Below are 26,114 nucleotides of genomic sequence, written 5' to 3' on the forward strand. Positions count from 1 at the left end.
ACCGAAAATCTACACTCTGAGGGGTCTTCTAGAAGGCGTGATGCTCTCGGAGCCAGGCTCCTGCGTCTGCAGGGAGACGTCCTGCCGGACTGAGTTGTGTAGGGAGGGCATTGGGGGCAGGCGGACCGCGCCCGGCAAACAGCAGAGGGCAGTGCGGTCCCTACACTCGACGCGCGTCACAGTCCGGGGAGTTGCTGTCCGCCCCTCCGCGGACCCGGTGAGATCTCCTCCACGGACGGTATTCAGTGCTGGTGCCCGGAAAGGCAGCGCTCTGCGCACCTGCCCCGTCCCTCCCTCGGCGCCGATGGACACGCAGCAGCCCCCGTGGACGCTTTCGCGCACTCAGGTGGGACGAGGGCAGAGCTGTCAGGGGACAGCCGGGAGGGACCTGTGTGCGGCGACTCCTGCATCGCACGGTGGACGCTGAACTTGTTCGCGTACAGGTGACCCGCAGGCTGACGGGGGAGCTCGCGTCCACGGCGCTTAGCGAGCTTGTGTCTGTACGGCACCTGCACCAGACACTCTTCTTCTTCTGCCTCTGCCCTGTGAGATGGAGCCCCAGGTACCGACGGGGCCTGGGCACCGGGAGTGACCGCCCAGCCGCATCAGGCCCGACCCGGCCGGGAGTCGCCCAGCAGCACGTCTGGAGCCTGTGACCACGGGAGTCCCCAGCTCCACTGGGGATCCGATCGCTGTCCGGCCTGCAGCTTGGACATCTACACTGGCCCACAGCACCTCTGCACGATCCCCTGCAGGCCGCAGTCTTCCAGACGCCGAGGGACTCACCCTGCGGCCGCTGACCAGGCTCTGCCCTGAGTGGCATCTCAGCCCCGCACCGGGCATGTTCAGGGTGGAGGAGCTCGGGGCCCGGGTGGCGCTCAGGTGGCTGCCTGGTTAGTATAATCTGAGATAACTTGGAAAGCGCTCCTCCTTTAGAAATCCACCCTGATAATCCTGCTTCTGTGCCCCTCTCTGTTCAGATCTGAGTGTTAACTCTTCAGGGGACAGTTTGAGCCTTAGGCAGGGAGACCCCCTGCCTCCTCGCGCACGTGGGTTTATCAACTCACCGGGCGTGACACAGAGCAGAACCGGGCGCAGACGGATGTGGGCCTGCCGGCGAGGGGCCTGGGGAGCCCCAGCGGTGTGTATTTAAAGTGGAGATTGGGGTGAAAATAAAATTTGCCTACTTTATAATTTTCCCACAGTGTGCAAAAGTCTGATTGGAGAGTTTCATGCGTCAGCTCCAGAAAGTTGTAGGATTTAGCTCTGTTCCTCTGCAAAAGAATCAGTTGGATTTCACTAAAATTATGGATGTGTGGTGTGTGTGTATGTGTATGGATGTGTGATGTGAGTGGTGTGTGTGTAGGTAAGTGTGTGGTGTGTGTGTGTGCAGTGTGTGTGTGCGTGCACGCCTGTGAGTGTGTGGCATGTATGGTGTACGTGAAGAACATGTAGCAGGGGATCTACATACTTGTATTCACACACTTTGAAAAGAGCACGGCACTGTGCTGTAAAGAACACAGCCAGCAGGTCTCTAGGACTTACCCTGCATGGCTGCAGCATCTCCCCCCAACCCCTCCCTCTCTGCTTCCGTGAGTCCCCTCCAAAGGAGAAGGAAGCAGAGGTGCATGTAGCATCCTAGGTGATGGGGACTCTGGCACCCTGGGGGCCGGGAAGAGTGCTGTGAAAGGGAAGGATGAAGGGCAGTGGCCGCACGTGGTCCCCAGGCAGCTGGAATAGCTTCAGTGGGAGGAGTTAAATGCGTCGGTGTCTCCCAGGTGCATTTTCTGCATGTGCTCGTGCTGAGTCAGCCTGGGCCTGAGATGGCCACAGTCCTCTCCATGCACGGTTCCTTCGTCTGAAAAGTTGCACCGTCAGGACATCACGTCGCATCAGTTAGGTTACAAAGATGCGCCATTGACTACATGCGCTGAATGATGCTCTATCAGCGGAGAAATTTCATGAATCGTTTCTATCTATGTCTTGGTTCCAAACCTTAAATCAACAAGGGTAAAGGTTAAAAGGATGAGCTACCTTGCTGATGTACTTTTCCTTACATCCATTTATAAGCTATTGATACCATAGTTGTGCCCTGAATTCCATTAAACACCTAGCCTCACGCGTTTTAAAATAGTGAGAACATCACAGAGGCTGTCGTTAATCGGGTGGTCAAAGTGTTCCTCAATGAAGTAACCACCGCTAGTAATGACTGGCTCATGACGAGAACTCAGAAATGTCAGCATCAGTGACTTATTCTTAACATTGAAGTTGCTTTACTGAATCTTCTTTACTCTTTATTCCTTTCCCACTCTTTATTTTGGGTGTGGCATGGGAGGCTTGCTTGGCAAGCTCCCTCCCTCTCTCCATCTCTCTGCCATGTGACCTGCAGTCTGAGAGTGGGGGGCGCCCCTCCAGCTCCCCCATGCTTGGCTTGCTTCTTCTGATGGGCTGCGAGGCATAGGACTCGTTTGGCCTTTGAGCCAAGTACACACCACGCAAACCCACGCCCCAGAGAACTACCGTCCCTTCCAAGAGACCTCAGCCGGCCTGGGATCCAGAGCCCAGCCTGAGGCAGAGCTGTCCAGGGCACTCAGTGTGAGAAAGAAAGCGCTACTGTTGTCAGCCACTAAGATCTGGGGCTCTTTGTTACACAGTCAAATGACTGACCAGTGTATGTTGTAATGCATGGACTTTGTTCAAAATTTGAAAGTACCAAATTATTACGGTGATACATCTCCTCCAACCCCCTCCCTCATCTTCCCAGTTCCACTGTCCCAAGACAACTAGTATTATTATTATAACAATTCTTAATTGTTCTATAATTGCATAGAATTATAAGGAAAGGCGTTAGAAAAATAGTGACACTAGTGCAGTCTCTACAAAGTGTTTTAAAATAATACGGTAAGAGATCAACTGTGGATCAAAACTCAGTATGTACTGTCTGAAAATTCCCTCTTCCCCACACCAGGCCAACCTGTCTTTGCCAGGAAGAAAAAGGAAGGAAGGAAGGAAAGGAGGAGTGCCCACCTCCTGCGCACCCCAAGGGGGATGTCCACAGGCCACACCAGGAGAGCCCACGAGGCCACCTAAACAGCACACACTCACTTCTCAGATCTCCTTTCTAGGATCACGCTGGCTCCTGGGGTGACCCGGAGGTTGGGCTCGGGGCTGTGGGGAGCGTCTCAGGACCCTCTAGAATCTACTACCTCCAGCCCCCTCCAGCTCCCCTGCCCAACCTCCTGGCATACAGGATCCATCTACTCTTAGGTGGGTGGACATGGGCATGGGGGGTCAGGAAAACTGAGGTCTATTCAGTGTCCTAAATATTTCATCTTTGCCTAGGATCACGGTTTCTTCCAACTCAAGAGCCGATAATCGTCCTATTTTGTTGTCCGCCCTTTGCAGAATTATCTCCCTCCTGAAGCATAATCGACCAGGACAAGGGGCAGGCACTTTGGGAACAGGAAATCTGGGGACGCATATCAGTTAACGTTCACAGGTACCTTCCTGCTCAACCCGTATCTGACCTGTCGTGGATGCGAGGTAGACTGATGGTCCCAGAGCCCCACGGCTGGCCCACTGTGCTGGAGCCCAGGCCTGCCGAGCCCTGGCCCCGTCCTCTTTCCCAGAACCGCATACAGTTTAGGGGTTCAGGGGGGCCTCGGGCACATGAGAAGCAGTGGGAAAATTTGCTCGGGCAGAAGGTCAGTTCACCCTAGAGGATTCCCTGCACTGGGGACCAGTCAGTTCTGGAAAGCAGGCTGCCTCTTCTTAGCTTTGCTTGAGGCAGATTGGGTTTAACTTTACAGGTGAAGGTAGCATCCAGCTGAGGCTGGTCTCCTTGAGCAAAGGAGGAACCAGTGGGCCCGCTGACTGGACTTCTGACCGAGGCGTAACCTGGCTCTTCGTTCCCAGGAGGACCAGAAACGCCAAGCTGGTCATCTCTGGGTTTGTTGTCTTTCGTCCTTTTGTGGAAAGTTCTAGATATGCCTATGTCTGAAATCAGCAACCCCTGTCACAGGCTGAAGTGTATCCCCAAAATTCACATGTTGGAGTCCTAGCCCCAGTACCTCAGAATGTGACTCTATTTGGGAAAAGGGCCTTTAAAGAGGTGATTATGAGGTCCTGTGGGTGGGCCCTAACCCAGTGAGACGGGTGGTCTCATAAGGAGAGGAGGTTGGGGCACAGACATGCAGAGCGGATGCCCAGGTGAGGATAGGGGGAGAAGACCTCAGGGAACCAGCCTTGGTCTTGGACTTCCAGCTTCCAGGACTGTGAGAAAATAAAATGTCTGTTGTTTAAGTGGCCTGGTCTGTGGTACTTCGTTGTGACAGCCCCAAGCAAACTCATAAACCACATAGAGACTCAACTAATATTTATGACTCCCCTGGTATATGTGAAGCATTGCACTAGGTGTTTTCAGAGCCCTTAACTTGCTAAACCAAAGGATCCTGCAATAATGTGACCAGACAGGGACGGCGCGGGGAGAAAAGAGCTCTGTCCCACTTTCCTGACCCTTGGGCTGCTCTAGGACCTACGAGAGAGAATCCAGAGATTCACTTTCAAGTCATGGGGTCTTTAAACAACGCAGCAAGCTTCCGTCCTGGGGTTGGGAGGCGAGGAGAGGGAACCAGGACCTTGGTTACGGAAAGTAGAGGCATTCCAGTTGCAAGAAGACGGCGAGCCCCGTCGGGGAATGGCGTCCTCTGAAGTGGAAGTGAGGGAAAGTGAAAACTGGGGTTTGAGATAAACCATCTTTAGAAGAGACCCACCCAAGCAATGAGAGGATAACGGGATGCTGATTCGCTCGAGGTCCTTCCAGAGTCCAAGTAAGGAACTGGAGTGCATGCTTGGGAGTATCTCACAACTTGATCGAGGAAAGCAGGCTACAGTCTCCGATGTTATCACCCGACTGTCTGAGGAAACAGTGTTGGTGGCATCCTGACCGGCTTTAAAAGGCTTGGCGCAAACACCAGGGAAACCCCGGGAGGCGGAGCCCTGGGGGCTGGTGGGCTGCAGTGCCGCTGAGCGGGCAGAGGAGACCCTGGGTGCGAAAGGGCCGCAGGAGCTCCAGGGCTTTCAATCTCCTCCCGTGGTTCCAAACAACCCCCTCTTTAGAATCTGATTTCCAAGAACCCTGATCCTGATGCATGCTGGGTGAGGGAAACAAACATCACCATCGTGGCAGAGTTAAAAATCACCATCTGATTTGTGTCTCCCTCCAGCGTTTTCATGCAATGAACCATTTCTGCAGAGCCCGGACACCTGCAGTTCAAAATCAAAGTCACTACGCTGGTATAGGTAGCCCCACAAAGGAATCAGCTCCTCGAGTGGCCCGCTGGGCGCCGGAAATGTCTCAGAAACCCGAAAATGCTGAGAACCTCTAAATTTAGGGGCTGGAAACTGAGGGCTCTTACACAACAGCAAAAACAGCATAAAGATCAACCTTGGCATCGTGGCCTTTGCAGTGACCAAGGACTTTCTTCTTTAATCTCCCTTCTGGGCCTAGTTTACAAAAATCCAGGAAGGTAAACTAAGACTCTTGGGAAATGTCTGCGGGGAAGCGGGGAGACGCCAGTGGACGGAGATGTGAGGAGGGTAGCGGCTCACGGCCAACAGCGAACCGCTGCGCACACATCTGGAAACTGTGACGACAAGGTGGTGAACAGCTGGGGAGACGTGCTTCAGATCTGAGACGAGACGAGGGATTTAGCCTTTCAGGCAGTGAGCCGCACTGCGTGTCTACCTGCCAGGGGAGCGGACAGTCGAGCGTGGAAGAACGGAGCTGCCAGCCCCGTCAGCACCATCCGGGATCGGTACGGATCCCTTTCGACACATGATGGCAACTTTCTGACGTGTGATTGGAAACGGCCAGCAATCTGAGGCTCAGAACCTGTGTTCAGAGGTGTGTGGCATTTGGATTTCCTGCTCACAAAGATGACTGATCCAAACCCAAATTGTTTCTGGGTCAGTTCTTTGCAGCCTTGAAAACTGTGAGACTGAAAATGTCACAGGAGTGGCTTTCCTCTGGAGCTCACAGCTGGCAGGGCCGAGAGCGCTGTGGTCTCTTTTCAGCAAAGAAAAATTCTCTCGTTAGGGAAAAAACATAATTCGAAAGCATTCCCTCTTTTGACATAGACAGAATATTTTACCTTAAGGATGTTGCGATTTGTCACAGATTTTCCCTGCATCTCCGTGCCTGCTACCCTTCTCCGTGTACATCCCATATTTAAAAAATATATATAGCAGCAAGAGTGGTTTGTTGAAGTTTCAGGATTTGGGCAAACCTGCTGTTCAACACGACCATTATTAAACATGAAGTTACATAAACTTTCAAATCTATAAGTTATATTTTTAAAAGGTAATAAATACTCGAAGCTCATCACTTGCTACCGGTTTTTCTACGCTCTACACTTTCTCTGCTTCTGAGTTTACTCATCCCCTGTATCCGGGTGGTGGAGAAACTTTGTTATGATGAGCTGCCATGGTGACGGTCTATGTACGCTCGGTTCGAAACAAGCCATCACGGAAGGGTTGACACCCCAGGAATTGGCAAACACTACGAACCGGGGCTTGATTTATTATTTTGTGGATTGTCTAGACTGCAGAAAGTAAAGGAGAAAATGTTACCGATGCAGATACCATGTGTTGCATCTACTGCTGAAGCTGAAAGATGTCTCAGCTTGATGCCTATAACGTATATTATTCTTGCTGTATTCTAGATGTGGGTGAAAAGAGTTTGAGCAGATCACGAATCAGGTTAACGATAAATTTATAGGGCGAAGAGTTAACAGACTGGTATGTAATTTTATTTGTCAAATCATAGTCTAAAAACAATTGATAAAGTCATCCTGTGAGAACCAGCTGGCCACGTGGGATTCGTGGTAGGATAGCACTGTGTAATTCATTATTGCGTGCGCTACACACCTCTACGTCAGTAAAACTCGTAATAAACGTAGGCGCGCACGTATATGCACACTTTCTGGGGGCGGGGAAGTTACCATTAACTGTACATTAGTCCATCACTATATACATAACTACATAGACTGAAAATGCATATATAACGCAAACTCCTCGAACCCCAGACACAAATGCCCATGAAGACGTGGCACAGAAGACACAGAGAGGGCGGGACACTGCTGACCTTGGACCCGCTCTCCTGAGATCTTGCAGGTCTGTGACTCAGGGTGCACCCGGAGACTTTGACTTAGCACATCTGGGGGCCTTGGAGTCCCAGTGCTTAGGAATCACCAGGTATTCTGATGAGCGTCTAGCTTGGGAAACGCTGGTCCCAGCAGAGACATTACAAGATGCTTTCCTTTGCTAGCTTATGTGGAGGGAGGTCCTCCTTAGCAGAGGGCGTGCTGTAATCTCTGTCCTTGGTAGGACTGGTGGCTTCATCCCACCGTCTGAGGGTATCTAAGTGGAACAAGGCATCCCCCATCACAGGCTAGCCTTAGAGTGAGCACGTTAGTCAGGGTTCTCCAGAGAAACAGAGCCAGCAGGAGATTACATACGTGAAAGGAGAATTATTACAGGAATGAGCTTCCGCGATTGCGGTGGCAGAGAAGCGCCACGATCTGCCGTCTGCAGGCTGAGACCCAGCCTGAGACCAGAGGCCTGAGGACCAGGGGAGCCCGAGGGCGGGAGAGGAATGAGATGGTCCGCCTATCACTGAGGCAGGAAACGGGAGGATCCCCCTCCCTGCGCCTTTTGTCCTACTGGGGCCTCGGCAGACGGGACGCTGACCACCCACACTGGGCAGGGCGACCTGCTTCCCTGAGTCCACAGATTCAATTGCCCATCTCTTCCGGAAACACCCTCACACACACAGCCGGAGTGCTGTCTAATCCGGCTCCTGGCGGCCAGTCATGTTGACCTGAAATTAACCACCGTGGGGAGTAATTGCCACAGTCAGGTTAAGCCATTAAGGTTTTCCAAGACGGAAAATAACATTTGGAAGGGGTGCAAACTAAGCCTTTGCCCGTGGCCAAGTTTCCACTTACATTAATGTAAAGCAAGTGATTGAACTCCAATTTGATGAACTTTCCCTTCTCCCAGTGATTAATTTTTTCTCCGTCGTTTCTCTGCATCCCAGTCCAGGGCTGGAATGGGAAATGAGGCCTTGCATTAAGCAGGTCTCAGAGCACCGGGCTATACCTCCCCCCAGGGGGCTGAGCCCACAGCTGGTCCCCAAAAGATCTCCTGGTTAGCACAAGTCCCCACATCAAAATGTCCGAGTCCTGAGACTTTGGGTTTTCCAAGCCAAAAGCACTTTAATAGAATTGTATTTCAAAACTCACATTCTCTCTAAAGAACATCAAACTCAAAGTCAAAAATTAAAATATTTTTAAAAATCGGCTAAGAGAGAGGCAGGGTGTGTGAACAAAAATAAAACGCAATGAAAAGTAAAGTGGACACAGTCCCCGCAGTCTGCCCTCCCTCCTCTCCCTGCCTCTCTTCCTGTGTCCTGGGCTCTCAGGGGCTTGGTGACGGTGACGGTGACAGCTGGCTCCTGGGGGATGGGGTGCGCGGTGCTGGCTGAACCAGCGAGGCCGCCAGGGGTGCAGGGAACAAGCTGGATGTCATGGGGGTGGCATATTCTGATCCAAACTCCCCTCTTCTCCTCCTCCCTTTTGAGGGGAGCTTGTCCTTCTGAGACCGCAGAGGGGTGTGCCAGGCCATGGGGACAGCATAGCACATGAAATTCCTTTTGGGAGAAGCATCCTGGTCATTTTGTGTAGAGAAGGGGGTGGCATGGGCACCTCCTGCTGCATCCCCCGCCCCACTGCTGTCCTGTCCTGACAAGAGGCTGAGGGGGGATTCAGAAAGCCCAAGGGAGCGTGTACCCGCCATGAGAGAGGCCAGGTCCTGCTTCCCGCTCCAGGCCTGCGCCTGGGACCCTGGGCACTCAGAGCAAGGGGCAAAAGCACCATTGAGGGACGGCTACCAGCACAGCGTCCAGGCCGCTGGGAAAGTCTTAATGTTGCCTTTGCTTTTCTCTTTCTGAGACACCAGCTAGCTGCTCAGAGACACTGTCAGGACTTTTTCCCGAGGTCTCCTCTGCTGAATCCATGATCAGGAACGACCGAGAAGCAGCCTCGGGCCCGGAATCCTCTAAACCGGGGCCTTCATACAATTCCAGGAGCGAAGGAATTTGGAGGAACTTGGAAGAACTCCCCACGGGCAACGAGGGCTCGGGTACTGCCGGGGTGAATGAACCTGGACAAGACCAGCCTGAGGCTGGCTGGCCTCAGCTTCACACGACGGCTCGGTGCAGCGTAAACCTCACTCTCAATTGGTTTAGAAAGCGTATTCCCTCAGTGCGTCTATCCTTGCAGACTCTAGGCTGTGGGATCCAAACTGAGATTTCATTTCTTCGCCTGCTACTGAGCCCAGGCAGTGATTCTGTGGAATGTCCGTGCTTGACTCGTCCTGTGTCCAGAGCGCTCGGCCCACGTGATCCGTGGCTGCATCTTTCACGCCTGAGACCCACGGCAAAGCGCAGGGTCCTGTCTGAACCTTCCTAGTTATCGGAATTGCTTCGGCAGTGTGAGCGATGCTCTCGTGGTGAATTCACGTGTAAAGTGGCCTTACAGTGTGTCGCTAAGGATGCTCTCCCAGTGGCAGGAATGCCAGCTCCAGGATGGTGACGCTCGTGAAGTTCCATCTTTGTGTGAGCACAAGGGCGCCCCTCGTCAGAGGGAGACCGACAGCCACGCGGGTCCCAGGGGGCAGTGACCGTGCCAGCATCGGGCAGAGCAGGGCCTGGGAGGGGCCCCACCAACTCTCGCAGCAAGAATAAGGAGCCGGGATGGCCTGGAGGGGGAGGCCAGTGGGTCGCCTACGAACTCAGGAGTCTCATCAGTAGTGGGTTCTTCCCAGGGCGGTTATCTGCACATACTCACTTTCTCGATGGTTCCTTTCTGATTCCGAGTCCCCACCTCAGCCCTGGTGGTCTCCGCAGACGTGAGCAGCCAGCAGCTCCGGGGCCAGTGAGTGCAAAGGCTGGGCCATCCCATCCTGCCGTCTGCGGGTGGGTGCAATCTGGGTTCCAGATGACAAAGTTTCTCCTTTTCCCTTTACTATTCTCTATGAACTCGCCTTGCATTCTCATGGGGGTGAGGGGAAGAAAGTCACTTTTTGGCATTTTTTTGGAGCCAGCACAGAGCTAGGTGGCGTCCTATGTAAGTGGACTTCGTAAACCACGGGAGGGAGATGCCCCGTAGCCTCTCTGCAGAGGAGTCCTTCCAAGGAGTTTGGACGACTCACTCGTGCCTTTGGAGCTACAATCACATCGTCTTCTCAGTGTGACCTGGCTCTGCTCGCCTGCGCAGGGGGCCCTGAGGCACTGCCGCTGGGACCTGATGGATGCAGTGCAGGAAGCAAACTCACAATGTGCGTTTCTCACAAAGGCCGGAGCATTTGTCGGTTTCCTCTGCTTGCCCCCTCTGAAGTTCTGCTAATGTAAATGTAACGTGTGCCACGACGGACCCTGGCAACTGTGGAGTAAGAATGGAAGCATTCTGAGGGACAGGCAGATGGGAAACATGAGTTAGAGAGAGAAGAGAAATTCCACTCCTTTGTGGACTGCGATGCTTCTTGGGGAGCCTGGGACAGGAAAGGTCCCTTCCAGCTACATACTCAGTTTTTACAAGCAGATTCCATTCTAGAAAGGGGGACAGGAAGAGAAAACCAGATGTTAAGATGATCAGAGGATCACTGTGGAAAATGATGGGCATGGACACTCTTAATCTTTCTTGAAAGAAGGCAACAGAATATTTTAAAGTTTCATGATCTTCAATCATAACAAGTAAAACTACATGGAAAATGTTCACTTTAGAGGTGTTCACAATAAAGAAAAAATTGGAGACTGCCTAAATACCAGAAAAGGAAGGTGGCTGTATGATTTCGAGCTCTTAGCGCATGTTCAGCCGCTATGGACCGCCTTACGCTGGCGGTGCTTCAGGGTGGGAACCGTTCTGATGTAAGAGGTGCTAAGATGTTGTGTATGTGGCCAATTATGATGTGAGGCTGTGTGGTCAGATGGCGTGGATGGGTTTTGGGAGCCCACACCTGGTCGGTACCCAGTGGGCTGTGAGCAGTGTGTGCCCGGTAGGGAGGGCGGAGGTGGGTTTTCCTTGAAGAAACGAATTTGTCCATCTGTCAGTCATCGTAGGAATTGGCCAACTCTGATGCTTACTGTTGAGAAGACGAAAAGGCCAGGAATGGCTTTTCTTGATCAAAGAGAAGAATTATTTCACGTGGGCAGGAAGGGGTGGTGACGGGAGTTCCCGTCACTCCCGACTACGCCATTCCTTCCAGAGTACCTGGCTTGTGCTGGACGGCGTGTGGCCTTCCCAGGCCGCTGAGAAGGGGCCCACGGGGAGCAGGGACCCTTCACACCTTGAACGTCTTCCCTCTGGTCCTGGAGCAGGAGGGTTGGGGGTGGGGAGGGCCGTACCCACACGGGGAGGTCAGGGGGGCACGTGGGGTGGAATCATGGCCCATCCTGCGCGGTGGTGCAGGTACAGCGAGCCGGGGACGGGGCGCAGGAGGTGTGGGGATGGGAGATATTTGCAAAGGACCGAGCGGCTCGAGCGGCTCCCTGCTTTAACCTGGAGCGACCTCGGCCGGCTCCGGCGGTCCCCCCGGTGTCCCCGCGGTTGAGGGCAGCAGTGCGGCCCCCTGGAGCTCCTTCACGGAGGCAAAGCTGAGCATCGTTGGGACACATTTCAACTTTCCTAAGACTGACAAGAGTCAGGGTTGCCGGTCAGACCTATGAAGTCGTGCTGCAGGCGAGCAGATAGAGGGGCTTTGCTGGGGTGCTGGGGTCCCGGAGGTGGAACACGGGGGCTCATCCTCATAGGAAGGAGGGCGGCCCCTCTGCGCTGCGGAAAGTCCTCGGTGGAAACTATTGAATTTTTTAAAGGTACTTAGCCTCCCTTTTTTGAGCACAAACAATCCCACTCTGCACTGTAGCTTCCCCTTTTCTGTCTAAAATAAAGTAAATGAAAGATAAAAATAAACACATCCTTGTAAAAAAGACTAAGAATTATAAGATAAAATATAACAAAAGGTCAAGTAAGCTACAATAAAAGGCCAAGTAGGTAAGCATAATGAAATTATTTTGTTTGTTAAAAATAAAACAAAATAAAAACTTGGGGAGTAACATGTGTCTAAACGTAAATGGCGTAAAGCAGTCGCTAAATGCTCTGAAGCAGCAGTGCCCAGCGTGAGGGAGTCCAGTGAGACGCGAGCGAGCCACGCACGTGGCTGCGTGCTTTCTGGAGTCACCTTAAAAAGTAAGAAGAAACAGCTGAAATCAATGTTAATGGCATGTTTTATACAATTCAATATATCCAAAGTCATCATTTCAATACGTAACCACTATGAAACTTATGATGAGGGCTTCCCTGGTGGTGCAGTGGTTAAGGATCCGCCTGCCGATGCAGGGGACACGGGTTCGAGCCCTGGTCCGGGAAGATCCCACATGCCGCCGAGCAGCTAAGCCCGTGCGCCACAACTACTGAGCCTGCGCTCTAGAGCCCGCGAGCCACCACTACTGAAGCCCATGCTCCACAACAAGAGAAGCCACTGCAATGAGAAGCCCGTGCACCGCAACGAAGAGTAGCCCCAGCTCGCCTCAACTAGAGAAAAGCCCGCGCACAGCAACGAAGACCCAACGCAGCCAAAAATACATAAATAAATAAAATAAATAAATTATAAATAAATAAAAGAAACTTGTGATGAGATGGTTTCCTTTTTTCGTTGTATCTTTCTACCCCAGTGTGTATTTTATGCTTACGACTTGTCACAGTTTGGACGCGCCACTTTCAAGCGCCCTGAACCCTGTGTGGCGGAGGAGTGCCCCCCCAGCTGGACAGCTCAGTCTCAGCACAAAGGGCGGAGGCTCAGTCCACACGGCGCATTGGAAGCTCTTCAGCACCCACCAGAGGTTTGGACCACAGGGGCATCCGGCAGGGGGAGCCGTCAGGAAGGGGGTCCGTCCTTCCTAACTCGGCCTCGACCTGTGGGCCTCACCCCCCCAGCAGCAGCAAAAGAGGCGGCTGGGTCCCCAGCTCTACACCCAGCGGGCAGAGTCTGATTTTGCGGGTCGCCATTTGCATTTCTGGATTACCAGCGAAGTGAAACGATTCTCCCTGGTTTATAGGTTATTTTTGTTCCTGCTTTTACACTTAGAACCAGATTATTGAATTAGAAGACTGTCATATACAACTCACTTAGCAGTGAGACGGGCGGACGGAGAGAGCGAGTGGGAAGAGAGAGGAACTTTACAACATCCGGACAGCCGTACTCCACTTCTGCAGTTACCGTTCCAGCGCTTCCCCGTCCGTGCCCGCACCCACCCCCTCAGCCAGGGGACTCTGGACTTCCTCCACCAAAGGAAGAGCATATTTCCCTGTCCCGTTGGGGTTGATTTTGCCCAGGAGACTTGCTTTGCTCTGAACATCTTCTGTTGCCAGGAGAAGGACACGGTGCGATAGCTGGTCGCAGATGGAGAGGCACGTGAGCAGAGTTTCCCTCTGACCACAGCCCTGCAGCTGGAGGCCACACTGACCCGTGAGCAGTGCAGTGTGGGGAACGCGTGCTCATGGCTGAGTATGCAGTGGCTTGTCCCAAAGCATTAGCACGGCACTGACTGACTGCACAACTTGCGCCAGGCCTGGGAGGCCGTAACCAAGTGTGTGACACAGGAAAATTCCTGAGCCGCACCAAAGGGGCAGGAAAGCTACACATATGAATGCAATCTGGTCGGTGCTCCTAATTCCCTGTAGAAGAAAATGCTACCATTCCCATACGGAGGAAGGGGATTGATGGAGGAGAGAATCAGACCGACACCGAGGCCCTCACTGGGACACTAAACTTAAAAGGCAGTTAGTGTGTATAGGGATTTTGAGAGAAAGAATATTACAGTTTTGCCCTCAGCCAAACTGTTGTTTAACTTTGAGAGCAAAAGGCAGATATCTTACCACCCATGCACTCTTTCTGAAACAAAGAAATTACTCAATGAAATACACCACCCACACCAAAAACAAAAGAAAACTCCCCAAAGATCTAGAGTCTAAGCCCCAAAACCCTTACTTTTCCACTGAGCAGACTTTTCAAAAGTATGTTCCGAGAAACATCCGTCTCACAAGACGTTCATAAAACTAGGATTTATTGGCTTAATAAGTTTGGGAGACGTACGCTTTCATCGCGGTAACAGCTAACACTGTGTGTGCACACTTCCAGGTGGGCCCTGTATCAAGTCACTTAGTCCTCAGACTGCGCCCTGGTGCGGGCACTGTCCTTCCGGCCGTGCCACAGATGAGGACGAGAGTTACCAAGATGCTGAGTGAGTTGGCCAGTAAGGAAGGCAGGAGCTCCAGTGCCTCCTACACGACCTTCCCACAAACAGCCACAATCCTGCAGGCGTCCTCACAGCCCTGTGCGTCCACATCGCTGTGCTTTTGTCTGCAGGAGGGAAGCGTAAGTAGCCACAAACCAAAATGAAATGTCCACCTGTTGTCCGCATCTGCCCAGCGCCCACCTGGGGGTGGCTTGGGGGTGTCCTTCCCAGCTGCATGTATGATGCCGGAGTGTTGTCAGCCCAGGTCCCTGTTTGTGGGTCCAGGGATGAGGATGTGATGTTCTCTTGGCCTCAGCACCAGGCCAGGAGGGGGCAGTGACACCAGCGTGGTGACGAGTGAACTTTCCTGAGTGTCACTGTAAAGCCTCCTTCTTTTCTCCCTAAGACTGTGAACAAGGTGAGAACGTGTGTTCCCACCACTTCTATTCAACACTGCACAAGCCCGTGAAATAAGCCAAGAATGGAAATAGAAGACACACGTATTGGTCAGGCAGAATAAAATCTGTCTTTATTTGCAAATGACATGACTAAGTATGTAGAAAATTCTAAGGAATCGCCAAAAAAGCTTCCAGAGCGATCAAGTAATTTAACAAAATTGTAGGATACTAACAACATCAACAACAAAATCCATTATATTTCTGTGTACTAGCAATGCAAAAAATGGAAAATGAAAACATTTTAAAAACCTTGTATAAAAGTATAGAAAGCATGCTTCAGGAGAAATTTAACAAAATAAGTGTAAGATCTAAAAAAAAAAAACCACGCTGGAAATAGGATACATTGCTGAGAGAAATGGTAGACGACCTGAATAAATGAAGAAATACGGATTAAGTACGTTAATGTTGCTAAAAGGTTAATTCTTCTCAGCTGATCTGTAGATTGGGTGCAGTCCACACCACACACGCCACATAAACAAGCGTGTGTGTGTCTGAGCTACAGAAGCCCCTGGGAACCCATCTGAGGACACGGGTCCACCAGGCAACTGGGAACCACAGGTGACTCTGAGGGACATGGAGAGTTTTAAATAAAACGAAAACAATCAGATATGGGGACAGCGTGTTCCCTGTACTGAATTCTTTTGTCTGTTTTTAATAAATTTTATTTATTTATTTACTTTTGGCTGAGTTGGGTCTTCGTTGCTGTGTGCAGGCTTTCTCTAGTCGCGGCGAGCGTGGGCTACTCTTCGTTGCGGTGCTCGGGCTTCTCTTGTTTATGGAGCATGGGCTCTAGTCACGCGGGCTTCAGTAGTTGTGGCACGTGGGCTCAGTAGTTGTGGTGCACGGGCTTAGTTGCTCCGCGGCATGTGGGATCTTCCTGGACCAGGGCTCGAACCCGTGTCCCCTGCATTAGCAGGTGGATTCTTAACCACTGTGCCACCAGGGAAGTCCTGAGTTCTTTTTTTTTTTTCTTTTTGCGGTACGCGGGCCTCTCACTGCTGTGGCCTCTCCCGTTGCGGAGCACAGGCTCCGGACGCGCAGGCTCAGCGGCCATGGCTCACGGGCCCAGCCGCTCCGCGGCATGTGGGATCCTCCCGGACCAGGACACGAACCCACGTCCCCTGCATCGGCAGGCGGACTCTCAACCACTGCGCCACCAGGGAAGCCCCTCCCCTGAATTCTTAAAATGAGAAACATAAACAGCCTTGTCTTTACGTGATGTTAGAATTTCAAAACAGAGATTTCTTTTTTTAATTTCCTTTCTCCTGCTTCCCTTCACACTATCCTGCCCAGTTCTTTGAATTGCAGAGGTTGGAGGTGGTAACAGAAAAGCGACGACAGAACCAGCCAGAGCTCCGCTTAGTCCAGTCGGTGCCTCCAGGCACAGCTGAAGAAGGACTGAAAAGAACACGCCAGACTCAGCCCCTCAGCGGCGGGGTCTGCAGGACTGGGAATCACAGCTCCATCAGCGAGGCCTGCTGGCAGGAAACAGGGACAAAGCTGCCCTGTGAATCCCATGAGACAGCGTGACCCGAGCGGGACCCGGGGGCAAAGCGCTGATGCCTTCAGCACCTGCGCAAGAGGCAGGCTTATCCCACGTGGGCAGAGACGCCTGCGTTCCTGTCCACACGCGCAAAGGCTGCTGCAAGAGGTGAAGCGCCGCGAATTAAAAGCGCTACACTTGCACGTAGCTTGCTGTTCTGAGAGCTTAAATTCTTCCTTTCTCCCTTTCTTGACCATCTGAGGAATGTGAGCTCTGCCTTATGTAAATATTATGCACAACTGGGTATCCCTAATTGGACCAGCCTCTGTCTCTCCACCCCTCCTCTCCAGGGCCACCTTTTCTTTACGGGAAGCACAAAGCTCTGAATTATGCATGCATCCGCCGGGAGGTCCAGCCAGGCCTGGGCTCTCGGACAAAGGGGTGCAGCCCGGCTAGCGTCTCACTTTTGTCTGTGCCTTCCATCTTTTGTGAAGTGGCATGGGAAAAACCCTAACAAGGCTGCTTGACTGCTGCAGAAATTCTTGTCAGATACAGAGGCAGACGCCCTTCCACCTGGCGAGCTCCAGAGAGCACGCAGCCCCCAGCCCTCGGGCAGCCCCTGCTACGGCCTTATTTCATTTCCTAGGCAACGGAAAGCCAGAGGGAAACAAGGTACCACGGGAGATGAATCTGATGTAAGAAAAGACAGATTAGAAGAGTGGAATCGGAAGGCTGTCTGCCAGCCCGTCCTGTCTGGGAGGAGATTGAGGGAAGGGCCTCCCTCCTGCCAAGTCAGGAAGATGGGGCGGCAGCCAATGGACTGCCCTTCAAGGTCAAGGATGCTGCACCCCACCCCCTTTTCCTAAATGCTCCTTGAACGATGAGCTTAATGTTAACCCCTGAGTCATTGCAGTTTCTCTGGCTATGGTTGACTAAAGCAATACAATCATTGAAACTGATAGTGAGGCAGAATCCTTCAAAAACATGGAATCTGTCTGTGAGATAAATGCAGGAAGACATACCATTCAGTCACAGGGACCCACCACTAAATAATAATACGCACTTCGTACAAACACAAATTGAAATAAATGTTAAGCAAGTTAAGAAGCTCAGCCTTCACTGGTGCTCCGTGCAGGTTAAGTGCTGACATTCAGATAAGAATCCCTGTGCTGCTGTGTCTGTCAGCCCTGCCCCACCCCCTCCGTGGGTAGAAGGTCCCTTTGTCTACTTCCCGTGTCGTCACTTCACATTCTGACTCAGGATTCTGCCCTGATCGTCTGCGTTTCCTCCTGAGACAGCCTGTCTTTCAAAATGCACAGCGATTCCTGACAGGCAAGAGATAGATATTGAAAAACAAGTCGTGTTTTGGATTAGTGTGGCTTTGCAGTACCAGACGAATGGATTATTTCCTGCCTGGCCTGAAACCCTTGATGTCTGGGGTGGGAGTGTTTTCAGGGCAGGGAAATGATAGCAGATAAAGCCCCAGAGGAGGGGAGGACCGTGATGTCTGCTCCATGAAATGCGTCAGAAAGCAAGGCTAAGGGAGCCATTTTGCATGTGTGTCCTTTAGAAAATACACACGTATTATGTATTTTAAGGCACTTGGACATTTTTGTTACACGAGTGGATAATTGTTATAATCTGAAAGATGGCTTTCCATTGGGGAGGAAAAGGGTTTGAGTCCTTTCAACAACCCCTGGACCTCATGTCAATACAAGGAACAAAGAAATAACAAACGTACACCAGCTCAAGCCTGCGGAAGGTTTTCACACCCTCCTTATAAACGTCTTATTAACTGCAAGCCCCATGAGGCCAAGGACTGTGTCTTTGTGTTGTCATTATGTAACAGGGAAGAACCTTTGTATTCTATGACAAGTTAATCGCTAAAGGGATAAGGGATGTTGCTTATAAGCTTAAATTATGCATAATGACCCATCTCTGGGAACCCTGCCTCCTAGGTAATGAGTGTTAGGTTAAAATACCTTTGTTCAGCCCACAGGAAACATCCTGACCAGCCTACCTGTGAATGGCTGCAGGAAGGAAGAAATTAGTACATCCCCTCTGGAGGCTGCCTGGAACCAGGACTTTACTTCCTCCCCCTTTAGTATAAAAGAAGTCTGAATGCTAATCCAGGTGAGATGGTTCTTTGGGACATGAGTCCACCCTCTTCTCCATCTGCTGGCTTTCCACATAAAGTCGCTATTTCTTGCCCTGACTGCTCATCTCTTGGTTGACTGGCCTGTCATGTGGTGAGCAAGAAGAGCTTGGACTTGGTAACAGTTACGTACCCAGCCTAGCATGGAGCAAACTCAGTATCGGTCATACAAAAAATGATGGCATCTCTGGTATTAATTTTCCAGACTTCGCTCTTCCCAGCTGCACTTTCACCTCTGGCCATTCAAAGGACACCAGATTCTGAAACGTGCTCTGCACTCCTGCCCTCCACAGCATAATGCTTGTCGAGTGATTGAATGTTCCTGTCCAGACGGATAAGCAGAGGGAGGTCCTGAGTCTCACCTGTGAGCGAGGAGAAGCGATGTCCGGTCCTACAGGGCTGCAGGCAGAATCAATCATCCTCTGAGGCCAGGAGTTCTGCTCTCAAAGTCCCCACAAGAAAGGACAAGCTTGGGTCCCATGACATCAATCTAAGGAGCTGAGGCACCTACCAGACTGTTTCCAGCATCATCAATAGCTTCTTATCAATCTGGAGATTGCGATTGACATATGTACACTAATATGTATAAAATGGATAACTAATAAGAACTTGCTGTATAAAAAAATAAATAAAATTAAATTTAAAAAAATTCTATTGATAATGAGTTCTTCTTAGTCTTTCCTGAACCTGTTTAAGGATTCAGCTCTTCAATTTCATGGGGTAGCTCTCGAGAGCAAAAAGACAGTGTGGATGTCATAGTCTCTACATCTTACAGGAATTATCTTACATTTTTAAAAGGGGGGAGCCTGTCTACCTCAATCATACTTTGATAGTGTTCGTCTCCTTTTGTGAAAGTAAAATCTTACATTCATTCTATCTGCATATAGAATTTTTGGTTTCTCTACAGTTTTTGGTTACTATCTGCTCACTCCAGAGTTCAGTAATCCTGCTATTACCCCCTCCCCTCCCACTATCCCCTCCATCTGGAACTACTCTCTTCTCCAGATCTCAGGGGGGCATCACTTCTTCCACTGTGTGGATTCCTTTCCACGTGCGTTTTTCGAGAATCTCCTCCATGGGATCTAGGATACGACGCAGTTGCAGAGACCACACTGGCTCTGAAGATGGACTTAACGTCAGCACCTAGCACAGAGCCCAAAACATGAGAAATGCTGGCACATATGTGAAGGAAAAATTGCTGCAAATTTTCCTTCTGCACAGCTGGAGGGTAGATTTTTGGTTGGTTTTCTTGTTTGCAGCACATACCTCTAAAAAATTAGCTGGACCTTTGCTTGGTGTTTAGATGTATGGTGTCGCTTCCACTTGCTTTTAACAAAGTGTTTTAGATGGTCACAGGCTCCCTGGGAGCTTTTGGTTTTAAATATTTTACCGTGATTTTCCCCAACGATTAACTGAGATTCATTGTCTCTCACGTGCACCCTTACGAATTTTCCCTCGGCTTCCGTTCAACTTCTTTTTGAAGATGACAGCTCAGAGCACCTTAATTATCGGTGATTCTTTTTCTCCCTGTGCAGATTTCATCATTCTTTGGAAATATCAATTGTATGTCATGGGCAAGTCCGATATTTTCTTAATGCCTCAGCAATCCAGAGGCGCTCTAGCCCTGCTGTGTCGATGACGGTCCTCGTGCTGGTGCAGGAGAGGCGGGAACGGTGATCTGGAGGCACAGAAACACCAGTTTGGCCTTGAGAGAAGAATTCCCAACAAGTCAACACCCACTTATGTCATCCAGGTCTCGGCAGAAGGGCCGAGTGGGCCCAGGCCTCTCCCACGGCCCAGCACACCGAGCCTGAGACCCCGACGGGGAAGGCAAGCAGGGTGGCTGGTCGGCAGGTTTCCATCATGTTCTGTACTGAGCTGCACTTTGCGGAGGAGGGCGGGCACAGGGCGTGGGGCGATGAGGAAAGAGGTAGGAGTTCTACGGGGATAAGCTGGGAGCTCTGAGTCAGTGTGAAAGCCGGCTGTGGACATAGCTGACTAAGCACTGTGCTTTGGGAAGCAGGGCTGTGCGGACCCAAAGCTTGCCCTGAGGGGGCTGCGGAAAGAGTCCCCGACCAATTCCTGGGTAGCCTGAGCTTTCTCATCTCTGGAAACACTGCGATGTTCTGGAGTGGTCTGCACCTCTGACATCTGACCAATGGAATCGCACCTGAAAGAATGAATGGTCCTACTTACATGTATATTACATCTAAACTAGATTATATAATGAAAGTACTCATTATTGACAAGAGGCAATTTAAAGTTTGTACAAGAAAAAAGTGGTAAGTGGTACAGCTGAGTAAAGCAAATGTGTGTGTTCACATATATATACACGTGTATATATGCACACACACACGCACACACACACACACGCACACACACACGCACATGCACGCACACACGCGCACACACACGCACACACACGCACACACACACACGCACACACACACATGCACACATGCACACACACACACGCACACACACATGCATCTGTTAATATATATCCGCAGCAGAAAAGAGCATAGCGTAACGTGAGGCTCTAAGAACTGCTAACTTCACAGCACAGATGGGAAATCCACAATCCCACGTTCTCACTGTGTTATATTAGAAGCACAGTCATGGCTCTGTGGCTGCTAATATCATATAATCTGCTTAGCTCACAAGTATTTCTGTGGGCGTCAGGAAAATGCCCTTCCGGACCAGCCTGCACGGAGTAGGAGCCCGTCTCCGCTGGGGTTACTTTGTGGGATCACTGTACGTTGAGCCTTCCGTCTGAAGATGGATGGTAGGGAATGTAATCTACAAAGGTCTTGTGTTACAGGAATTCATTGGTTCTTCGGAAATAAATCCACCCAGCTTCTGGTCCCAACGCTATTATTTCTGTGGAAATTTAAGCAAGTCTTTGATATCTATTTACTAAAGTAAAGATACTACCAGCTCTACGTAACTCATTGTTGTTGAGAATTAGCTGGGAAACTATAAGGGAAAGCCCTTTGGGAAAAGTATAGACACATCCCCACAAATTTGTTATGGGTGATGGTGGCAGTGAGTACGGTCAGAGAGTGCTGACACCTGCAGAAAAGGAAGCCACGCTCCTCAGAGACCCGAAGCACAGTGAAGCTCGGCCAGACCCTGTGACTCTCCCATGACTGGGCATGCTGGGCCACTGGTCCACTAGGAACGGGTGTCTCATTATCTGAACTGGAGAAGTGGGGAATCTAGGCAGAAGGGCTCTCGAGCTCAGCGCTCTTCCCCAGTGCCATCTGGCGGTGCGAGCGCCTGTGTGAATTGAGTGCCTTATACTCTATGGTGTGGTCGCTCACCCTCGGCGCCCCTCACCATCCCTGGCTGGTGGCAGAGACTCTGCCTGTGTTGAATCGAGTCGTGTCCTGCTCATGAAGACAAGAGGCCTCCACGGAGGAGAAGACATGGATGAACACGAGGCCAAGGGCTGCGTCCCAGACCCTCCTCTCGAGAGCAGCCCTCCAAACCCCATGCGGTGGCAGCAGAAGGAAGAGTTCCAAGGCGGGGCCTGTGTCCATGCCTCTGGAGCCTATGTCCCTGTAAGACCCACGTGTCCTCGGGGTGAGTTCCAGTCGCTGGTAATGTTTAGAACACAAGGCACTTCTTCCCATGAAAGCCTCAGGCAGGAACCCCGAATGGAGTCCTTGCTCCATGAAAGGAGCCAATGCTGGGAGGAAGGGGGTGGAAAAGAGGGGACAGTCAAGAAGCACGAGGGGACACCTCTGCGGGAGACATACCGAGAGTCCACACCTCCCAGACACAGGCTCCCGGGACTCCAGCTGTGGCCCTGCGGCCATGGGAGCAGCCATGTCCCCAGGGTCACTGGTCCTCCCCCACCTGCCACAGGTAGGCCACTCCCCCATTCAGAGGAGTCTCACCCCGAGACCCTGGGTGCCCACTGTGAGCCTGCTAGCAGCACCGGGGACTCAGGATTCATGGCCAGAGCCCTGAGGACACTGCATTGGGATGCACGGACTCTGACGACTTTCCTCATTGTCTGAGTCACTGGGGGTCTCTCACCGGTTCCTCTTCCTCAGCCCCAGGCACTTGTAACAGGTTGGCTTATGTTCCCCCAAAAGATGGGCCCAAGTCCTAACCCCTAGTACATGTGGCTTTGACCTCATTTGGAAAGAGTGTCTCCGCAGAGGTTGTTAAGTTGAAGATGTCAAGTTGAAGTCCTCCCAGATTTGGGGTGGGCTCTTAATCCAGCAGCCGGTGTCCTTCTAAGAGAAAGGAGAGGCAGATTCGAGGCAGAGACATGGGAAGAAGGCCCTGTGGAGACGCAGACAGACATTGGAGCGATGCTGTCCCAGGCCAGGGATGGCGGCCACTGCCAGGAACTGAATGAGGCAGTGGGCTCCTCCCCTGGAGCCTCTGGAAGGAGCTTGGCCCCGCTGACACCCTGACTTCAGACTCCTGGCCTCCAGAACCGTGATGGGTACGATTCTGTGGCAGCCCACAAAGGTTGTGGTCATTTCGACGGCCGCCCTGGACAGGAGCTGGGAAGGCCTGCAGTCACACGGCGGGTGTCCAGCCCACACCCTCCTCTTCCTCCCCTTATGCTTTCCTCACTAACGTGGACGAGCTTGCACTCGCATGTGTACACATACAACACTCGAGTACACACAGACATTTAACATCCAGGAGTTGGTACCTGGAAACCTCAGGTGGTCCTGGGAAGGGCTCTGTCCAGCAGAACCGCGACTTTACCCCTCACTCGAAGTGGCTGTTCCGGCCGTCCTTTTCCTGTAAGTTTCTGGATGGGATCAGGCACAAGCCCTCTGTGACCCGTGAATGTCAAGGAACACACGGTGCTTCCTAAGGCCGTGCTTGACCTGAAGCGAAGGGGGCGCACCCTCCCCCTGACTCTGGGCCGTTTCACTTGTCTTCTCCGTGGCCTGTCATCTCACTTTGGAATGCAGCATCTGTTCAATCTTGGCGACGTACAAAATTCCTATTTTAGCCTTCTATTGCTCATTAAATAGGGGAAGGCTGGTTGCTCGCGGCAAAATGTTTGCTCTTCCAAACACGAGGGACTTGATACCCAGAAGACGAAGTCCAAAGATGCGACTTAGATGCGGAGACGAGGCTTTCCTCGCTCTGTGTTTGTCGCCAGAATTGCCGATCGACATCCCTGAAGCTCTGGCGCTGCATTGCCCTGATTGGAAACCCCGGGCTCAGTTAAGGGGTCAAAGCCACGGGAGGAAGGCTGAAGTTCAAAGGCAAAGTGTGGGAGAGGGAGGAAGCGGCTAACTGGGCAGAAAGGAAGGACGGCTGGCTTGTCCCCTCCCCGAGGAGCCGGTTCTTCATGCGTGAGGGGTCCCGAAGTGAAAAGCCGGTTCAGACTCTTCCTGCTGTGAAAATAGCAGTTCTTACAGGTATTAGGGAAAATCTGTGCAGAGCCGTGATGTGTGCTTAGAGCCCCCAGAGGAGGAAAAATGCAGTTTGGGGAGGACGGCCAGGGTTTGGGGAATGTAGTTCAGGGAAGAATTCCATGAGCAAATCTGGCTAAGTTACCAAGTCCACAGAAAGGTGACTGGAGCCAATTCAATAATATTCCAGAGCAACAGACACGCAAGTCACTGAAAAACGTAGATCTTCTCTGCCTAAAGTTTAATTCAGAGCCTGGGCTGTAATAAACAGAGCTGGAATGAATGAAAACCTGTTTTCAGATATATTTTCAAAACAGGAGTGGGTGACAATGAACAAATCACTGTCAGCCACACTGGGTCTTCATAACAATGAAGGGAGCAATGGATTTTTAGGCCAGTTCACAGGAAAGCGGCTAAGCTTCTGACTAATTGATGGCTTTTTCAGCATTCGACCTGCCCAATGACCTCTGAAGCAGTGACTTAGCTGAAAAAGGAGGCCAACCAGAGAAGGCAGTTAAAAATAGAGTGTCAAGCTCAATTAACTCAGCCTGGAGGAGATGGGAATTATAGTTTGGGAACTCGAGATTGAAGGAGGACTTATGGAGGGCTGGAAACGTCCAATTCAGAGAAAAAGGAACGTTTCCTGGCATGGGATGAAGTTCCTAGCAACACAGGCTGTGCTCACTCGCCCAAGGGCACCACTCAGAGATGCGGCCGGTCCTGACCTCCCCCTGGGCGTCTGGTTCAGTCTGAACAGGGGCTGACAGGAGGGGAAGAGAGGGGCAAAGACCACCGGCAGCTGTGACTCTAAATTGGGATGAAGAGGGTCTGGGCTCTGCGTCTTAGAGCGTGGCCAGAAGCAGGGGCAGGCGCCCAGAGATGGCCACCAGGGCTGGAGCAGAGCCTCAGCCTGGCTCTCGGTGCCCCTTTCCCCCCAGGCTCCAGCACCTTCCTCCAGGCCTCAAGAAATAACCCGAGATTGTCGGAGTGAGACGAGCTGGGGCCTGGAGAGGCAGACCCGGCTCAGATCTGCACGAGACACTTGCTACCTGTGTGGCCTCGGACATAGTCTCTGAACTGCAGGGATGTCACCCATGAAAGGAGATTACCTTCAGCCTGTGTCACTGGGCATTGGCTGGGAATTCACACCACGAGCCCTAAAGCCCCGCACAGATTCTAACCACAGGAATTTCACTGTGGCACGAATGTGTATCAGTCAGCTCAGGCTGTCGCTGCCGTAACAAAATACCACGGACGGAGGCGGGAGTTGCCGGGGGCGGGGGCGGGGAGGGCTCAAACAACAGAAACTTACTTCCTCACAGCCTGGAGGCTGGACGTCCAAGAGCCAGGTGTCGGCAAGACGCTCTTCTCCCGGTGTCGTCACATCCTCCTCCCTCTGTGTCCAAATGTCCCCTTTTTAAAGGGCCATCAGCCTTACTGGCTCAGGGCTGCCCGATCACCTCGCTTAGCCTGACTACTGTGTAAAGACCCTCCCTCCAGATAAGGTCACCTTCTGAGGCTCTGGGGGTTAGGATTTCAACACAGGGACTTTGGAGGGTACAAATCAACCCATAGCAAGAATAAATGTGCCTCAAATTCGTGATAATATTTTTTACTGAAGAGCCGGAAACATTGTCCAGCTTTACAGTAACAGGTCGCAGTCTTGGTTACTGTTAGAATAATTGGGGGAGAGTTTATCACCTTGAGGCCCAGGCGACACCCCAGATCAGGTAGGTCAGAGCCCTGAGGGGTGGGATCTGGGCACTGGTGTGTTTTAACGCTTGCTGGTGCCAAGGTGGAGAACTACTGCCTTAAACAGGCTGGAGGGCTGGGGCTGATTCCATTTCGACGGGGCAGACCTTGCTCCCCTGAGGGTTTCTGTTCTCCGTTGGACGTTTAGGAGGCGCCCGATTCTTGAGCAGGCTTTAGGTGAGTCGAAAACTTGGAGTAGAAGCTAGGAAGTAGTCTCTGTGGTTCAAAGAAGAGAACAAGTGCTCAGCAGAGCACAGCCCTCAGAGGAGATGCTCACTCCAGGGCCCACGAGCACGGAAGGGGCCGTCCACGCAGAGAAGACGCAGGAGCAGGACGGGGTCCGGATGCCTGTGGGCTGTGCCGGCCTCTGGGGCCAGAGCGAGGCCACCCCGGGAGGGTTCCTGGAAAAGGCAGGCTGTTCATCACGGCAGAAGCCGGAGTTTTGAAAACCCAGATGCTGAGATATTTTCCAGTTTCTGGGCTCCTTAGCCCTACCTTGATTTTTAGTAATTCTTTT

Source organism: Grampus griseus (assembly GCF_964374135.1).
Source record: "Grampus griseus genome assembly, chromosome: 13".
NCBI classification, from domain to species: Eukaryota; Metazoa; Chordata; class Mammalia; order Artiodactyla; family Delphinidae; genus Grampus; species Grampus griseus.